Consider the following 19,228-nt stretch of genomic DNA (forward strand, 5'->3'; position numbering starts at 1 on the left):
GGGAGTCCCTGGGTTATCTGCCGGCCCAGGAACTCCTCTCCTATGCCCTAGAATTACGGAACTTTAAGCTGCTGGGAATTTGAAATGAGGCAAGCAAGGCCTTGCTCCCGAGGTTATTGAAACAACACTGATCCTCCCAAGAGATTACAAAAATTATTATTAGTAAGCCCCCCGCCCCCACTCCGGGCCCAGCGCCGCCGCGGCCCTCCGGGTGTTGCAACTCCGGCCTCTTGCCCAGCGGAGGCTGCCCGGCGTTTCCCAAAGACGCCTCCGGAGGGACCACAGCTTCGGCGCCGCCCCGCGCGGCAGCTCGGCCGCAGCCCCGCGCGCCCCGAGGGCCTCCGGGTGGGGCGGAGGCTGGGGCGGCCGAGCGAGCGCCGGGCACGTGACACACCGCCCGTCCCGCGCCCCCGCCGCCGCCCCCGCTGCCGCGCTCAGCGCCCCGCGAGCCGTAGCCCCAGCCGGAGCCGGAGCCGGAGACGGGGGGCGGGGCGGGGCGGGGCGGGGCGGGGCGGCCCCGCCCCCCGGCGCTTTCCTTTTTTTTTCACTTTAAAGGCTACGGGCGCTTTTCCTTATTCGCACAGAAGTCGCGCTCGGCAGCCCGCGCGCTTGCAGGAACCAGGCTCCAGGCGCTGGCGCCGGGGCCGCGGGGAGGAGGCGGCTTCTCTCCCGGCGGCGGGAGCCTCCTCGGCCCCGGAGAGCGGGCGGCGGCGGCGGCCTCCCCGGAACGGTAGGCAGGGCCAGGCACGGGGACTGGGTGGGTGGATGGGGGGCCGGGCCGGGTGCGCGCGGGGATCGCACTGGGGGACCGAGTGGGCACCCGGGCGCGGGGCCGGGCAGTGGGGACCGGGTAGGGTCCCGGCTGGGGACCCGGTAGGGGTGAGCGGGGAGCCCTTCTCTCGCCGCGGGTCCCAGGAGAGGGGGCCGGGGCGCCGCCCAGCGCCGCTGCCGCCGCTGTCGCCGCAGGCGCGGGCAGGTCGCGCGGCCCCGGGTCCCACCTGGGGGGACGAGACGGGGCGGGAGTCCCTGCGGCCCCGGCGACCGTCGCACCCGGGATTGAGCCTCGGCGGCTGCAGGCCCAGGAAGGGGCTCGGGACGCGCGGCGGCCCCCGCCGACTTGTAGGTGCCGGCACTCGCGGGGGCCTCCGTTCCCGGGACCATCCCTGCGGCCGAGGCAGGGGGCAGCGCGACCCCGCTCCGCGAAGTTACTTTCGCTTTTCCCGCCATCCGGGGTCGCAGCGCAGCCCGACCAGCCCCCTCGGGGCTCCCCAGCTCTGCCCGCAGCGCCTACCCCGGGGAGCCCACCGGGCAACACCCCGGGCGGTGCCGCCCTCCCCGCCGCCCCGGAGCCGCCGCGGCTTCTCCCGGCCACCAAGGGACAGCCGAAGAGTTCGGTCAGGAAATCGATTAAAACGGAAAAACCGGAGCAGCCTGGGGCCGTCGGCGGTAATTGTCCTGTTCAAGTTCAAGGCAAAGGCTCCTCGGAATGCTCACGGCCCTGGCGGCGCGGTGGCTTGGTCTGCGGGGAGAGACTGCGAGTTGTGTGTGTGAGTGTGTGGTGTGTGCTGAGTGTACGTGTGTGTGTGAGAGGGCTGTGTGAGAGTGTGTCTGTGTGAGCCCGTCTCTGTGTGTGTGTGCGCGCGTGAATACGTGTATGAATGCATATGTGCTAGAGTGTGCCTGTGTGTCTGAGTGCATGTGTGAGTGTGTCCCTGTGTGAGTTGGTGTGCCCCTCTGAGTGCCTCTGTGTGTGTGTCTGTGTGTGGTGAGTGTGTCTCTGAGTGTGTGTGTGCGTGTGTGCCATCCATGGTAATCTGGCAGGGGGGCTGCTGGCTCCTGAGATCTGCTTACCTTGACTTTCCCTGCTTAGTTCTCAAAAGAGCGCTGCGCTGGACCCGGGCACAGGGGCCTCGGGCAGTTCTGCTGGTACCAGCTGAGGAGGGCTCAGGCTCCTCCTTCCCTCTCTCTTTTTCTCTGAAAATGAACTGTATGGTTTGGAGGTGAGTTGGCAGGGGCTGCTTCCTGAGTGAGTAATATTTAATTAAATGCTCCAGCCAGTATCAGAAACTGGTCATGAGTTGAGTTTTGACAGGTGTTGATGGTAAAAATGCCATCTCTGCTGACTAAAGATTGGTATCCCTGGAAGAATTCTCTCCTGGGCAGAACATTCTGGGGGGAGGCAGACCTGTAACCTTGGTCTGGGTGTGTGGATAGCGAGCAAGGAAGGGGGCGGGGCTGCCCTTACCTTCTCTGCTGCACCCCCTCCTGACACTTCCCCCACTCCCACTGTGGGAAGCGTGCTAGATTAAGTGTCAGCGGTATAGGCAGACTTGTCCCCCACTGAGGGGCCATGGGGCTAGGGAAGCCCTATGTTACTTATAGGGCATCCATCTGGGCCAACCCTTCCTTTCCCTGCAGAGGCGCAGAGAGGGTGGCTGGCTTACCCATACTGTACAGCCAGGGGCTGTGGACCAAAGTCTCCAGAGCCCTAAGCTGTTGCCTTTGGTTACTGTCACCAGTGCTGAGGTCATGGGCCAGGCACTTCTTATCTCCCCAGCTGTAAAGTGGTGGGCTGGATTAGATCATTTTAAACACTTCTCTTGTTCCTTTACTGCTTTGTTTTCTAGTAGATGGAGAGAGAGAGAAAGTTCTCTCCAGTAGATGGAGAGAGAGAGAAAGAAAGAGAGATAGATGGGGAGGTGTGGAGTGGCCTAATGCAATAACTTTACAAACTTCCTTTTCTTTCCCGGTCTGGCTACCACCAGGGAAGCAGAGCGAATAAAAGCAGTGGCACGTTGACCACAGTGGCTCTGACAGCCAAGAGCAGGGGCAGGCCTGGCTTCAGGGAGGTCGGGGCTCTAGGAAGAATCAGTGGGTTCTGGGGGTTCCAGGCCTCTTAGGGAGAAGTGGTCCTGCCCGGGGTCCCGGGTGATGTCACTTTGGAGCTGGGCGAGGCTGCGTTCCTTGGGCTGCTCCAGTAAGGCTGAAACCACCCGTCAGTGGGCTCCCTTGGGTTGCCTGGTAAAACTCTGACACCCCCTGGGGAATCATCTTCCTATGGGTCGGGGGAGCGTGGTGGGTGTCCAGCTGGTGGAGGCCCGCGCTGCCCACTGCTCGCTGAGGATGAAGGAAGCCGCGCTCCCCCGTGCTGCGCCTGTCCTTTCTCGCACCTTCCTCCTCCTCCTGGGTGAGCAGAGACTTGCCTGCTCATGCGTTTTCACACTTAGCAAAACCTGTGATTCTTACGGTGTTCAAGAGCTTAGTCTGGGAATTTTGCAACAGTTCTTCCCAAGAACTAGGTGGTGGCTGTTTTTCATGACCGATTTATCTTTTAGTTCCTGAAAAGTTTGAGAATGAGCATCTTTATCAGACAGAAGCGCAGAGCAGGTATAGGTACGCCTCGGTCCACCTAGAGGTGGACCTCATCCTTCCCCCGCGAGCCTGACCGATGAAATCCAGGCTTAAAAGGACCTTTATTTTGGACTTTCAGCCAAGTGCTCTCCCATTTCCCTGTTATCTGATAGCATCCCTCCCAATCTAAGAGTGAAAATTCTGCTTTAGTAAGTGCCAGGCACTGTGCTGTAAGTGTTTTGTGGGTACCACCTTGTTTGGTGATGGTGATGATGGTGATAAACAATAATGATAATAACGACAGAGGGAAACAGTGTTACAGCCCTGCGCCAGTAGCAGACTCTGAGCTGAGTCCTTAACCCTTGTCCTCTTCCTAAGAACCCAGGGCAGTGAGTGGGTTTTCCCATCGTCCACCTTCTACTGAGGCTGGAACAGCCATGTGACTTGGCCAAGGTTAGAGTTTTGCTAAACCTGATTTTGGTACCCAGACCCTTAACCAGTAGTCTCCCACCTCCATCACCTTAGCCTTTTCTTCAGGAAGCATTTGTTAATTTTTTAATGAAAAATTGTTATTATTACGGGAAATTTCAAACATATACCAAAGTTGCGAGAAATATAAGGTTCCCTCGCCAGCTTCAAGCGTCAGCACACATACACACATACGTATGTGCATGCACACATGCCCACGCCCACACATGCACACACATGCACACACGCATCCTGGGTCATTTGGAAGCAAATCTCAGACGTGATGTCCGTCACCTGTAAGTACTTTCTAGAAAGCATTTAGGGGAAGCATTAAGTCTCCAAGAGGTAGACTTTGGAGGGCAAGTCGGGGTAAGGGTACTCTTCCGGACTTGGAGCTCAGGGGCCTTCCTGGCGGTGCCGAGGGGAGGATGGCTCACGACAGGGGATCTATCTTGTTGCCACCAAAGCTCCCACCCGCCAAAGCCTTTGGGAAGCTTCCTGCTGTTTTGTGTTTTAAAAATTCTCTTCGTTGCCCAACATAACAAATAAATGAGTCTGCTGGTCAGAAGACAGAGCACGCAGGCTCCCTGGGCCTCCCTTGGAGAAGCCACCAAGGCTGTGTGTCGTCCGTGTCCCCCCACTGAGGCTGGGCCCTTGCAAGGCAGGCATGGGCTTCAAGGCAGGCTGGGCGTCAGGGATGCGGAAATGGTCCGTCCACAAGCGCTGCCCCCAACGTAAACCCAAGCTGAACCGTCTTGAACTCCCCCTGTGGATGATGGTGGGGGGGGGGGGGCGTGTGGGAGCACTGGCCGCCCTCGGGGTGCCTCTGGGGAAATGAAAGAGGTGGTGGGCGTTATGCACCCAAGGCTGAGGGCGTAGCGCCACGCTGAGTAGGAATCTAGGGTCGACCTGGTGACACGGTCTCAACAGCTGCTCCAGCTGTGAACAGCCCTCGCCAGACAGGCTGCTTGTGGCCACACACAGCTGCCGGCTCTGCTCTCGGGGCCTCTGACTGTTAAAAATGTTTCCTTGGGTTACGCTGCGTCTGTTTTCCTGCCGGGCGGGGTGGAGGTGGCGTTTTCAGGGTGGAGTTGGCAGGTTTGGTAACTAGTTGGACGTGGGGTGTTAAAGAAGGGGGAAGAATTGTGGATGTCTGCTGGGGGGTCAGAGTGGATGGTGACCCTATAGCGAGGGCTGGGGGCTAAGGACACATGTGCCTTGAACCTGTCCCAGGTGGAAATGGTCTATGCCGATGTGTCCAGAGGGCAGCTAGGCCTGGGGCTCGAGAGAGAGGCCCGGGCTGGAGATAGAAACTTTGGAACCTTCTTTTAAAGGGGGTTAATGCCATCAGCAAGAGAGCATTTGGCATGAGATGAGGCACGCAGAGGGCATGGAACCCTCATTCCTGGCATTTCCACCTAGAACCAGGGAAGAGACCCTGGCACTAGAGCCCTCGGCCTAGTGCTCCTGTCTGGGCCTGCATGTCCTGGGAGGGTCCACCTCTGACAAAGAGGGTGTGTGCTGGGGTCTCCACAGTGGGCGTCAGGGTGCCCACAGGCCATCTGGGGAGCTTCCTCTTGGCTTAGGGGTTTGATGCTTCTCTCTCTCTTTTCTTAATCATGGTAAAATACACATGACATCAAAATTACATCTTAACCATTTTTAAGTGTGTAGTTCAGTGGGATTAAGTACATTCACTTTGTTCTGCAGCGATCACCACCTCCACCTCCAGAACTCTTTTCATCTTGCAAAACTAAAACTCTGTCCCCATTAAACACTAACACCCCATCTCCCCCCTCTCTCTCCAGCCCCTGGCAATAACCCTTCTACCTTCTGTCTCTGTGAAGTTGACTACTTTAGGTCCGTCATATAACTGGAATCGTACAGGATTGCCCTTCTGTGACTGGCTTATTTCACTTAGCATGATGTCTTCAAGGTTCATCCGTGCTGTAGCCTGTGTCAGAATCTCCTGCCTTTTTAAGGCTGAATAACATTCCACTGTATGCATGGACCACATCTTGCTTATCCATTCATCTGCCGTGGACACTTGGTCTCTGGTGTTTCATTGCTCTCCCTGAGAGTTACAGGTTCCAGGGAGGGGCCTCATCGTGGGCCTTTGGGGTCCCTGTGGGGAGGAGGAAGGAGGGGGCTCTGATGGTGGGCTTTGGGGCTCTTGAGCCGCCACAATGTGACTGGCCCAGCCTCACAGCCTGCTGCTCCCTCCAGCTGGTCAGAGGTAAAGTGAGGCCCCTCGTGGGGACTTGCAGGGACCGGCGAGCCAGGGTTGCAGCAGGGAGGGGCCCAGGGCTCAGGCTTCACTTGGCCGCGAGCCCCCAGAGGTGCTATCAGGGTGGGAGATGCGGCCCCTCCAGCCGCCATCCAGCCTCTCGTTCCCAGGGCAACACACACCTGGCTTCCACTTCCTCACTTCCCTGACACTTCTAGGTCTTCCCAGCAGCCCCTGGAGGTCACCATCCTAACTGCCCTCGCTCGCGAGGACCTTTCAGTTCACGTCCACTCGCCATCCCTGCTGCTTTGGTTGCCCCTCTTTCCTGCGTAGAGAGAGCTCTTCCCCCCGCCCCGGCCACTACTGCGCCCCTCCTGCTTCTGCTGCTGCCTCCTGGCCCTTCCTGCCATGCCTCCCCACAGACCCCTCCCACCCGCGCGCATGCCCCCTCCTCACATCTCCTCACTCAGGTCCCGCTCGCCCCTCCCAGCTTCAGTCACCTGCATCTGTATCCTGTTGACCCCTCCTGGACTCTCGTCACGGGGCCTGACTGCCAAGTTTTCAATTCACAGACCAGAATTTGCCCCATGGCTCTGTGGAAGGTCAGGAACTCCAAAACAGGTCTCTTCTCGTGAGCTGTTGTTGGACCGCTGGTGTTCATTCTTTCATTCAGACATTTTCTGAGCACCTACAGTATGCAGCCAGTCTGCTGGGGCTGAGGATACAAAGGATGGAGGGGGGGAATCTCGCTCTCAGAGACCTGTCTGTCTAGTGGGAGATGTAGGCCTGTCTCCCGTGATGACCTAACACCAGGATGTAGGGAGACACTGACAGGGAGAAGGTGGCTGGGAGGCAGGTGGGTATTTCAGGTGGAAGGATGGCAGGTGTGGAAGGTGAGCATGGACCAGTGTGTGGCTGGAGTGGGGCTGAATACGGGCAGAGAGGCTGGAGAACACCAGGAGATGGGCCTCTGGGGAGAGGGGCCAGCACATTGGGGGATGCTCCCATGGGGAGGGGGAGGACATTGGGGGATGCTCTTATGGGGAGGGGGAGGACATTGGGGGATACTCCCATGGGGAGGGGGAGGACATTGGGGGATACTCCCATGGGGAGGGGGAGGACATTGGGGGATGCTCTTATGGGGAGGGAGAGGACATCGGGGGATGCTCTTATGGGGAGGGGGAGGACATCGGGGGATGCTCTTATGGGGAGGGGGAGGACATTGGGGGATGCTCCCATCGAGGGGCTGGGACCCAGGGGAGGCACCTGGAGGGTGTGCTCTGACTTGAACCCCTCAGGGCACTGGCTGAGCGCCTCAGGGCAATGCCTGGTTCCTGTTGGCTGTCTTCACCTTCTTGGCCTTGGGTCCCTGCAGCGGGATGGCTGACTCTCATGGCAGATGCTACTTCCTGCTGCAGTTTGCTCATTAGGTCTTCACTATAAGTAGGCAAAATTTGACCGTGGAGAGGACTCTGGGCACAGCAGAACTGGTGTGTGTGTCGGAAGAGAACCCGTTTTCCTGTAGGATGCCTCCTATCCTGTAGCCCAGATGCGGGATGGAGTGTGGGAGATGTGAGGGTAGGTGGATGGGCAGGATGGGCTTAGGGGCACTTGAACGCCAAGCTGGACACTTTGGACAGGTTGGAGTCACCAATGTAGGAAGAAGAGCCACACACAAGAGATCAGGTAGAGAAGGGGCAGCGTGAATGCAGGCATAGGCTGGGCTCGGAGCACAGTCACAACAGCCACCTAACGGAGGCTGGCTTGTGCGGGCGCACTCCCAGGGGCTGTGTGTGCGTGAAGTCGCTCAGTCTTCATAATGTCAGTGAGGCCTGTAGGGCAGGTAGATGCTGCCCCATTTTACAGATGAGGAAACTGAGATGAGTTCAGGGCTGCCCAGGAGCTGGGAGCTGAACCCTGCAGCTTGGCTCTTCTGGGTCTACACCCTTCATCACCAAGCTCTGCCACAAAGAAGGAAAGCAGCAGAAACGAGTGAGCTGAGAGACAGGCCAGAGGGTCAGCTGTCTCCTGTGGCCTGATACATAGGGTGTAGGGGGCTGATGTGACTCAGAAGTGGCTCCAGGTTTGAGGGGAAATGGTGACACCCCCCCCCCCCAGCAGAAAAGGGATTGGTGGCTTCAGACTCCAGGAGGTCTCCATATGCTGATGTGCTCTGTGATATTGGCTGACTGTGGGGTTTGTTTTGTTTTGTTTTGTTTTTGTTTTTTTAATTAATTAATTTATTTTCGGCTGCGTTGGGTCTTTGTTGCTGTGCGTGGGCTTTAGTTGCAGCGAGCGGGGGCTACTCTTCGTTGCGGTGCGCGGGCTTCTCATTGCGGTGGCTTCTCTTGTTGCGGAGCACAGGCTCTAGGCACGCAGGCTTCGGTAGTTGTGGCTCACGGGCTTCGGTAGTTGTGGCTCGCAGGCTCAGCAGTTGTGGTGCATGGGCTTAGTTGCTGCACGGCATGTGGGATCTTCCCGGACCCATGTCCCCTGCATCGGCAGGCGGATTCTTAACCACTGCGCCCACAGAGAAGCCCCTATGGGTTTTTTTTTTTAATTGAGGTGAAGTCCACGTAACATAAAATTAGCCATTTTAAAGCAAGCAATTCAGTGGTGTTTAGTACATTCACCATGCTGTGCACCCACCTCCATCTGGTTCCAGAACGTTTTTCTCACTCCAACCGGAAACCTTGTACCCATTAAGCAGTCACTTCCTGTGCCCCTCCCCCAGTCCCTGGCAAGCACCAGTCTGCGTTCTGTCTCTATGGATTTGCCGATTCCGTACATTTCCTATAAATGGAATCATCCACTCTGGGACCTTTTGTGTCTGGCTTCTGGCTAATTATGTTGGGCACAGCACATTGAAGTGTTCCCTAGAAGGAAGCTGGATTTCCCCTCCTGGCTCACTCGGGGGCTACTCGAAAGTGGAAGTAAGAGCTTGTCTTAAAACATTCACCGGGAAAAAGCAGGAAACTGCAGATACCTGCCTTTCCCCCTGTATCCATAGCCACCAAAGACCCAGCCACTGCCCTCTTGCAGGCAGCGAACTTTTTCATTGTTCCTCATTTTTTCCATTTTTTTAAAACCAGGTATTTATTTATTTATTTATTTTAATTTATTTATTTGGCTGCATTGGGTCTTCGTTGCTGCGCGCGGGCTTTCTGTAGTTGTGGCGAGCGGGCTTGTCATTGCGGTGGCTTCTCTTGTTGCAGAGCACGGGCTCTAGGCACACGGGCTTCAGTAGTTGCAGCACGCGGGTCAGTAGTTGCGGCACACAGGCTCAGTAGTTGTGGCACATGGGCTTAGTTGCTCTGCGGCACGTGGGATCTTCCTGGACCAGGGATCAAACCCGTGTCCCTTGCATTGGCAGATGGATTCTTAACCACTGCACCACCAGGGAAGTCCCTCCACTGATCTTTTAAAAGTGAGCACCTGACAATGTCAACTTCCTTCTTAAAGCCCATCAACAGCATCCGTTGCTCTTAGGGTGAATTCCCAAGCTCGTGACGTGGCCTTCAGGGAGTGACCTGGTCTCAAGCTCACTTTGTGCACCTCCCCCTCCCCACCCCCGCCCCATCTCAGGCAGCGATGCCACATGTGTCTTTGTGGACCAGCTCAGAGGCTGGGGGTCGTGGCGCGCCTTCTCCCCCAGTCGCCCCAGGTGGAAGCTGTTTCCAGGATTGGTCTCTGACAGCGTTGCAATTTGGTGCCACTTTCAAATCCTGTTGGCCCGTCTGGGAGCAGAGCTTCAGCTTTAGCCAGGCACTTTCTCTTCCCCTTTCCTCCCAGTTTTCTGAGACCTGACTGTCTCTGTCTCATCTGCGGTGTGACCGAGAGCTTCCTGCCCTGCTTTGGGGCAGTGATGCCCTGACCGGTGTCCACGAACAGTGGGGCCATTTGCTCTATGTCCACCCTTGACTAGGTCCTCGGCCATGGTGCATGACTGTGGGTGAGGAGACACTTTGTAGACAGGCACAGAGGCCAGGCCGGGGGAGCGGGGAGGGAAACTTGCGCTGTCACTGCCCGAGAGCGCACTGGCCCTGTAGTTGTAGGAGCCCTCTGACAACATTTTCCTGCCTTTTCCTCCCATTCTTGTGCCAACACCTAGTTGAGGGTATCTTGACTCCCGTCTGCTCTGTGTGTGACTCTACCAGAAATGGTCTCAGTTTATATCGAATGCCTCCCATGTGCCAGGCACTGTACTTTCTGCCATAGATGGATTTCTCATCCTTCAAACAACCCATGAGCAGGTATGACCTCCCCATTTACAGATGAGAAAAGTGAGCGTCAGAGACATTTTCTGTGCCGCCGGAGGTGACACGGCTCTGTGGATGATAGAAGGTTGGCCTGATCCACAGCTATGTTCTTTCTACTGTGACTGCTGAACACACCGCGTCGTTTATTGGGCGCTTAATCTTTGCCAGACATCACGCTGGAGGTGTGGGACGCAGCCCCGGGCTCTCAAGAGTCTGGGGTCGAGCAGGTAGAGGTGACAGGTGTGTAGGAAACACTGGCTTGTTGCCGGGTGTGCTGAGTCGGCGCAGAGGGCCTCCTGTGGCTGTCCACAAAGGTTTGCTCTAGGCTGGGGGGTTTTCACAGAGTGACCCCGAGGAGGACGTACTGGCTGGCACGAGGAGGATCACGGGAATGCTGCTGTGTGGGAGGGAGCCCTGAATGCCGGGTCCAGGGGTTGTCAGCGGGTACGGGGTGACCTTGCAGCCCCGCCCCCATTTGCCCCAAACATTGCTCCTGTGAAGTGTGCATGAACAAGACACTTTGTCTCCATTTGCTGTGGGGTCAGCGCTCTGACCAGTGCCTCTTAGGAGCGTCAGTTCAGTGCCCCGGTCCTTTTGCCCGGATGCGCTGGGCGCCCGCCGGGCAGATCATCAACCGTCTGCTTGGCGATTTAGCTGCAGGTCTGACTGAGGTTGGGGCTTCTGGCTGGGGTGGTGCTGCTCCTCTGTGGCCCTGCACCTTCCCTCGGGAGTGGGGGCTGATGGGGAGACCCTGTGATCTCCCACACCCATGTGGGAAGACCATACGGGAAACGGGCCTCGATGGTGGATCTGCCTGTTGGGTTGATGGCAGGGAGCCTCATGCAACCCCGAGATTAAACCGAGGATTCAGAGGAAGGCAGATTTTCAGAGGGGAGGGGCCCTGCCAAGTGCTGGGGGCACCTCCGTGGATTTCTGGAGGAGGGAGGGGTTTTGCTTGTCTGAGGGTCTCAGTTTGGAGCTTTTAAGAAGCTATAATGAGACCGGTCACACTGCCTTTGTGAAGCTTGGCAGGATCATCCTTAGGGGCGACACCAATGTGAAATCTGTTCTAATTACGTATAAATTATATATAAATGTCAGGGTCCCCTTAAAAAATCTTCCTCATCTTTGGAGAAGTGTGAGTTTCAAAAGATAGGGCTTTCTCCCCGCCCCCCGCCCCCTGCCCGTTCCTTGCAGTTCCAGCGTATTGGGCCAATTTTGAGCCGTTTTGTATATTTTATATCTTTGTCTCTTTGCCCCGCACCCCCTGCCTTGTGCCCTCCAAGGCCCCAGAAAGCCCGTCTTCCTCACCATTGTGTCACTCTCAGGGGTGTCTAGACAGCTCGGGATAAAGGGTTTTTAAATCCCTTCCTCATTCACCAGTCTTCCCTGAATGCCCCCTCTGTCTCGGCTGCCACGGTGCCTTCCCTGGAAGGGGTCCAGACAGCGCCGACCCGGAAGCCGTGTCTGAGCCGCGTCCCGAGCCGTGACCGGGGTGTCTCCCCCTCCTCACCCCCAGGGCGTCTCACTCTGCTGAGGTTTTGCTTTGCAGTCAGTGTTTACATGTATTTTTTAATGGAAAAAAATTTTTTTTAATAAATTTATTTATTTATTTATTTTTGGCTGCGTTGGGTCTTCGTTGCTGTGCGCGGGCTTTCTCTAGTTGCAGCGAGCGGGGGCTACTCTTGGTTGTGGTGCGCGGGCTTCTCATTGCGGTGGCTTCTCTTGCTGCGGAGCACGGGCTCTAGGCGCGCGGGCTTCAGTAGTTGTGGCACGCGGGCTCAGTAGTTGTGGTGCACGGGCTTAGTTGCTCCGCGGCATGTGGGATCTTCTCGGACCAGGGCTCGAACCCGTGTCCCCTGACTTGGCAGGTGGATTCTTAACGACTGCGCCGCCAGGGAAGTCCTAATGGGAAAATGTGAACACAGGCAAGGGCAGAGGCCAGTGTCTGGAGCCCCGCTTCCGCATCACACTGGCAGTGGGTACCACCCAATCATTCGGCTCAGCTGCGCGCAGGAAGACATCCTCCTTTCTGGACAGATTGGGCTGAGGGATGACAACGAAGCCCCAGGAGGGTCAGATGGGGCTCTTGTGCTTTGGGGGGTTAAAACTGTGCTCTTGTTTCCTCGGCGGCTCTGACAAGGGGCACTGGGCATCCCGGGACCCCCTGCTCGGAAGGCTGTGCAGGGCTCTGTCCCATGCCTGTGTGGACACCGCCTCCCCAGCCCCTGATTTCCCGCAGAGCCTCAGGGACGCCGCACAGAGCAGGAAGGCCGTTTGAACAGAGCACTTCAACTTTTCTCTTTTCTTTTTTTCTTGAGCGGGGTAGAGGTTTGTACAAGGCTTAATTTGGGGGGAAAATCATTGGAGCTGCTGAAAATAATTTTGGGGGCCACTCTCCTAGAGGCAGATTAGGGGTGGTCTTCTCCCACCCACTCCTGCCTCTGCCCTCCCTGCAACATGCGTCAGTAAACCTGTTGGAATAGATAAAGGTCGGGACCAGGGTGAGCTGCAGCACCCAAGATGGTTCTGCCCGAGTTACGACGTGTTGGGCACAAGATGTGGTTTTATCCACCATGTTATGGATTTGAGGATGGGATCTCTGTTTTCTTCCCAGGAAGGTAGGTTTGGAGCCTCCATGGGGAGTTTTCTCCTTGGATTGAACCACACTTCAATCCTAGCCAGATAAAATAGCTGTGTTCAGACAAAGTAGAAAAGTGGGGCTGGCTTTCCCTTCTTCAGTCACGGGGAACCTCTTGAGGACCAAATGTTGTGTTGGTGTAACTGCTTCCCCTGAATTTTTTATAAGACAAAGCAGGTAGTACCCAACCTTTCTGGATATTGTAGCAGTGGGAGGCTGTCTCTTCGAGGCTCAGAGTGTAAACCGTAGGAGCTAATGCAGGATTCATTTCTCTGCAGGTGGGAACCGAGGTAGGGGGATTGCAGTTTTCCTGAGTCCGTAAGTGCTGGTAACGATGTAGGCAGGTACGATCGTGGAGGTTTCTTGGGCAAGCAGCTCATGAGCTGAGTTTTTTGTTTTGTCTTTTTTTAATTTATTTATTTTATTTATTTAGTTTTGGCCACGTTGGGTCTTCGTTGCTGCGCGTGGGCTTTCTTTTGTTGCGGTGCGCGGGCTTCTCACTGCGGTGGCTTCTCTTGTTGTGGCTCACGGGCTCTAGGCGCATGGGCTTTAGTAGTTGTGGTGCACGGGCTTAGTTGCTCCGTAGCATGTGGGATCTTTCCGGATTGAACCTGTGTCCCCTGCATTGGCAGGCAGATTCTTAACCACTGTGCCCCCAGGGAAGCCCATGAGCTGAGTTTTGAGGACTGGACGACCTCACGTCTTGTCATCTCACGGAAGCAGTGCGGTTTTGGAAAGAACCTATTGAAGGCTGCTCAGGTGGAGTTTGGGGCTGTGTGGAGGATGCCAAGGTGAGGTGACCAGGGACAGTGAGTGCCAGTTGCTCAAACCGGGCTCAAGGCTGTGCGTATCCCCAGCAGACGTGCGCACATGGACCACTCTTTCCTCCTGTGTTTAGACCAGTTTGCTTAATGTTTACTGAGCATCTGCTATGTCCCAGGCATCGTTCTCGGCACTTTCCGTGCATTAACTTATACTGCTCCCAAGAACCCCATTGAGTGGGGGTTATTATGCCCATTTTACAGATGGGAAAACTGAAGCACACACAAGAAATCAAATCATTTGCCTGGGATCACACAGAGCCAAGAAGTCAAGCTGGACGCAGACCCAGTCTGTGCTCTGCTCTGAATCACTGCCCCACATGACCTCAGGGCGTAAGGAGGCTCATGATCTGGCGGGGATGGGGAGTGGGTCAGGAGGCAGCAGTCACCGGGAGACCGCACAGTGGAAGTTCTGTGATACGGGTGTGCCTGGGGTGCCCCGGGGGGATGGTGGGGGAGGAACCTTTGTGGAGGAGAGAAGCCTTAGCCAAGCAAAGGAGAGGGCCCATGAAGGGTGCCCCAGGTGGAGGAGGCACGAGAGCCAAGGCAAGGAGGGGAGAACGGGTTCATGTGATGCTGCAGTGCAGGGTCGAGGCAGGTCCAGCCTCGCCCTGCTGTGTCGCCATGGCTGGCCCTTCGCAGTGGAGGCTGAATTTGCCAAGTGTCGTTGGTGAGGCAGGGAAACGGGAGATCCTGAGTCTTGACTTCTCCCTTCAGGAGGGACCCAGACAACTTGAAAATATCCTCAAACGTCCACTAGGCAGTTTCAGCATCTCTGCTGAGCTGTGAGTAGGCTCAGCCGTGTCTGCTGAATCCTCTCTCTCCTGCCCCCTTAAATAAACGAAATAGCCACCCAGCTCGGAAAGCTGGGGGCTCCCCGTCCCGTGAGCAGCTGTCCTGGAACCCTCCTAAAGGGTCCTTGTCAGCGTCTTGACCCACTGCCCACCTTCTGCACATCCAGAGGGGCGAGATCCGAAGAGTGAGCCCTCTTTGGCTTCAGAAGCCAAAGGAGAGGGAGGGAAGTTCGGGCAGTGAAGGACAGGACCCTGGACACATGCTTCTGCTCTTTTTCTAGTAAATCCCGTAAAGAATTTCAGCAAACTACTGCCCCCTGCTTGGGTTTCCCCTGGCCACAGTGGGGCATAAGTCTTCTTACATTGTCATGTTTTTCTCTGAGAAAAATCAGCCTTAAGCATCAGACTTTAATTACCTTCCCCAGGGACACTTCCTGTGGATATTTCCAGTGACAAGTGGCTGAGGTTGTGCTCCTAAATAAAATTAGTGTTTTAAACCGGGTCACAAACTGAGATGGCCCCAGGGACCAGGAAGGAGGTGCAAATGAAGCAGCCAGTGGAAGGCTATAGGGCGGAATGAGGACTGTGGCACAGAGCATGCGTGTGTCCTGTAGAGGCGGGGGCCTCTCCCACCCAGAGATGTGGAGTCCAGGGCACTATAGCGTCCACTTCTTTCTCCCCTAAGAGAAGCCAGGAATCCAGAATTTTTTTTTTTTTTAAATAGGCAAATAACTTAAATAACTTAGTGGGTTTTTTGTTTGTTTGTTCTTAAAGAAACAACACAGAATAGAATGTTTGTGCCCTTTCTGTACAGATGAGAGAGGCAGGGCCAAGGAACCCAGTGGAATCACACAGCTTGGGGCTTATTTATTTACTTATTTTTGGCTGTGTTGGGTCTTTGTTGCTGAGCGCGGGCTTTCTCTAGTTGCAGAGAGCGGGGGCTACTCTTCGTTGCGGTGCACAGGCTTCTCATTGCGGTGGCTTCTCTTGCTGCAGAGCACAGGCTCTAGGCGCGCGGGCTTCAGTAGTTGCAGCACATGGGCTCAGTGGTTGTGGCTCGTGGGCTCTAGAGTGCAGGCTCAGTAGTTGTGGCTCACAGGCTCTAGAGCGCAGGCTCAGTAGTTGTGGCTCACGGGCTTAGTTGCTCCATGGCATGTGGGATCTTCCCGGACCAGGACTCGAACCCGTGTCCCCTGCATTGGCAGGCGGATTCTTAACCACTGAGCCACCAGGGAAGTCCCCAGCTTGGGGCTTAGGGCGCTGGGACTAGACCTGTACCTCCTGGCATCTGGCCTGTCCCAGTTCCCACTTGGCTGTGCCACAGCCTGGATAAAGCAGCAGGGCTGGGAACCAGCTCAGCAAATTCCACTGCACCAAGAGGGACAGAGCTTCAAGGGACAGAACCCTAAGACAGTCACGTCGGTGCCCTCCTTAGCTGCCCAACGAAAGGCACCTTCTCAAGAGTCAGCATTTATGGCTGCCTCTCTAGCGCCAGGCACAAAGAACTTCCCCTAGATTGTCTCTGGTGATCTGACAACGCACCTGGCACGTTCTGTAATCCTCATTTTACAGATGAGGAAACTGAGACCCGGAGGTTCAACTCACTGCAGGGGGTGGGATTTGGAAGTGAGCCTGACCCTGAGCCTGGGCTTATCACCATTGCCCGTGTACAGTAGTGAGAAGTGCATTTCACCCTCCACCCGGTGCCAGTGGACTCACCCTCGGATGGCGAGGCATTCTCATGCTGACCCACCCCCAGGGCATCACCTGGACTTTGGAGAACATGGCATGGAGGTCAGTGCTGCCCTGCTCCCCTTCTGGACAGGAACCTGGAGAGCACAGGCAGTTCCACCCACAGAGGGACCGCTCCTCTGCTCACAAGGTTGCTGACTAATTCTCTTTGCAAACGGTTCAGTTTCACATGCTTGAGTTTCCAGTAACTACGTGGGTGGATTTGTTTCATTTAAGGGGAAAACAAAACAAAACAAAACATGGAGGGGGTTTTCTTTCCCAAGAAGAGGACTCGCCAGTTATGGGTTTACTGCGTGTGGCTCTGGGCATCCTGGTGCCGATCCGCGGCCAGCGGGGCCTCTTGCCAGGCGGGCTCCGAGGTGGAAATCGCTTAGTCATTTACCAGTGGGGACCAGGTGCGGGAGGTCAGGGAGGTGCAGCGGCCACCGGGTCCTGCAGGCTCTTCCCCGTTCAGCCCTGTCCCGCAGGGTTGGGGAGGGGGACCTGGGGAAGGTGCCAGGTGAGATAGCCGTCCTTGCCTGCCCTGGGGCTGGCTGCATCTCCCAAGGGACTGGGCCTGGGAAAGAGACACTGCCCAGATGGCCAGGCCACCTGCTTCAGGTGAGTTGGAGGTGGTGGTGTGCCCAGTCACGGTAGATTCTGCTGGGGAAGGGGTGAGAGGCAGCCCCCAGGGGCAAGGGGGTTTTGTGTGTGTGTGTGTGTGTGTGTGTCTGCCCACACAGGCTCCACTGTGTGATGTCTGCATGCTGGTTTGGCGTGGGCACTGGCCAAGCAGAGCAGACTTAGTATTGAGGTTGGGTCCTGGGGCTCCTGCCATGCCAGATGGTGAGGGGGCACGGGCTGTGGCAAAGGGGCTGATCAATGCAGGGGGCATCCAGGGCCTCAGAGAAGTCGCTGCTTCCCAACAGGTCTGGGAGTGTTTGCGGATCTCAGGGCCCCCACGTGTCCCTGTGCCTCAGAGCACAAACGCAGGTGCTCTGCTGGCTGGTGTCTCTGGCCCACGGTTTCTTCTCTGGAGGATGCCGCCCCAGAAGCCGCGTCTAGTCTGGATGCAGGAGCTGGAGCAGTTATGAACCTGGCTTCGGAGTCAGATAGAGGTGGCCGGAGTCCTCCTGTGGTACTTCCTGCCTCTCTGACCTGGGCCTCAGTTTCCCATCTGTGAAAGGGGGGTGTCAGAGGACCCCATGGATGGAATCGGTTGACGTGCTTGAACTGCCAGGTGCTGTCCTTTCTATAACTGGGCTCCAAGGCCTGAGGTGGCGTGAGGGCCTTACCACCCATGCGCTTTCCTGCTCCGAGGAGGGAACATGCCTTGGAATTTACAGTCCTTAATCCTGGCCTTTGAGAGCTTGCTTCGCGTGCTTTCTGGAAGGGAAAAAGGGCAAATATACTGATAACTCTCAAACAATATCATGTTAGGCAGTGGGTAATAAAGGCAATGAGAGGTGAGTGGAGTTCTGGAGGATTTTGATGAGGTCAGAAGGTGAATCCAGGCAGGCTTCCTGGAGGAGGTGACACTGAAGCTGGCCGTTCAGATGTGTAAGAACTGGAGAGAGAGGAGGAAGGGAAGAAGGGAAGTGATCTTTCACTGGTGGCAGGGGATGTGCATATGCTTAGGAGCTTAGATGGTCCCCAGTGTGCAGTAAGCGCTTAATAAATACCATCATCAAAATCAACAGGACTCCAGGGTTTTCACTTTAGGTATCTGGTATTTGGTGTCTGGTATTAGGTGTCTGGTATTTCAGTTTAGGTATTTTTATAGATGTGGGAACTGAGGCGCAAAGAAGCTGAGTAGTTTGTCCAGGATCCAGGGTGGAAGGCAGAATACAAACTCATTGCCTTCGCAAGTCAAGAGGTGAAGGGGTGAAGTGTGTGTGTGTGTGTGTGTGCATGTGCGCGCGTGCACGTGCTCAGGTGTGGGGTAGAGATTTTCAGGCCACTGTGTGGGAAAAGACGGTTTAGAAGCCGCACGCAGCTGATTTCCTGTGGCAAAAGGGGACCAATGTTTTTTTGAGCCCTCACAGATCCGTGGGCTTCTTGGGTGGATGCTTTTTATTCTCCATTGACCTTCCGGCCTCTGTCCGTGTGCCGGGCTCCGTCCTGCCCTGGTCTCACAGACAGGAAGCGGGGGACACAGGCGAAGGCCTGAGGGGAGTCCCAACCGTTGTTGGGTTTTTGCGCCCAGGCTCTTCTGGGACTTCCCGGTGCCCCGGGCCTGCCCTGGAGCGTCCGGGGCGCGTGGGAGGGTCTGACCAAGCGTCCCCCGGGAGCCAGCGGGGAGCCAGGGGATGCCGTGGACGGTCGCACCCCTGACAGCCAGGTGGGGACCACAGGAAGCCTCTGCTCTCCCGCTTCCTTTCCGGGAAGATGCTGCGTGTGTGTATGGTGGGCAGGGGGGAGCCGGCGCTTCCTGTGGCCTGGTGAGGGCGGGGCCAGGGGGTCTGGGTTGATGCGGTGAGGGGCGAAGATGGACGTGGGAACCCAGAGGCCCTTGATGGCCCTGGGTCCTTGGCCGGGGAGGTGGCCGCGCGTGCCTCCCCCAGTCTGGCCCCCCTGGGTCTGCACTGCCCGTGCGGTCCATCCCCTCTGGCCCCTGCCTCCTCTCTGTGCTCCCTCCCCAGCTGTGTAGGCCCTGCCTGAGGCAAGGCATCTCCAGGCAGCGGTGGGACAGGAGGTAGGACGCGAGGCCCTCCAGCCATGTTCCTCTTTGTCCCCAAGGCCACCCTCGCCTCTGCTGTCAGGCTTCCAGCAGCCTGGGAAGACCATGAGTTTTGATTCTGGCTTTCATCCTGGATCCTGGGTAGGTGACTTAGCCTCTTTGAGCCTCAGTTTCCACCTGTGTAAGAATGGGCGTGAGGATCACCGCGAGGACAAAAGGAAGGACTTAATTACCTGCAGCTGGGGCCTCGGAGGCC

The 19,228-nt window shown here is 56.5% G+C and overlaps 1 protein-coding gene across 2 annotated transcripts in view; it reads left to right on the forward strand.

Annotated features, from left to right (window-relative positions):
• The first annotated feature begins 592 nt into the window (after positions 1-592).
• Positions 593-19,228, forward strand: part of SPSB1 (splA/ryanodine receptor domain and SOCS box containing 1) — a 69,273-nt gene continuing 50,637 nt past the window's right edge. Inside the window, exon 1 of one of the 2 annotated variants that reach the window (XM_057531843.1) lies at positions 593-730. The gene's annotated coding sequence lies outside the window, so the exon portion shown is untranslated. Of the gene's footprint in view, positions 731-16,724; positions 16,914-19,228 lie in introns of those variants that run through there. The other variant, XM_007170029.3, reaches the window with a different exon arrangement.

Source organism: Balaenoptera acutorostrata, chromosome 1 (genome assembly GCF_949987535.1).
Source record: "Balaenoptera acutorostrata chromosome 1, mBalAcu1.1, whole genome shotgun sequence".
NCBI lineage: Eukaryota > Metazoa > Chordata > Mammalia > Artiodactyla > Balaenopteridae > Balaenoptera > Balaenoptera acutorostrata.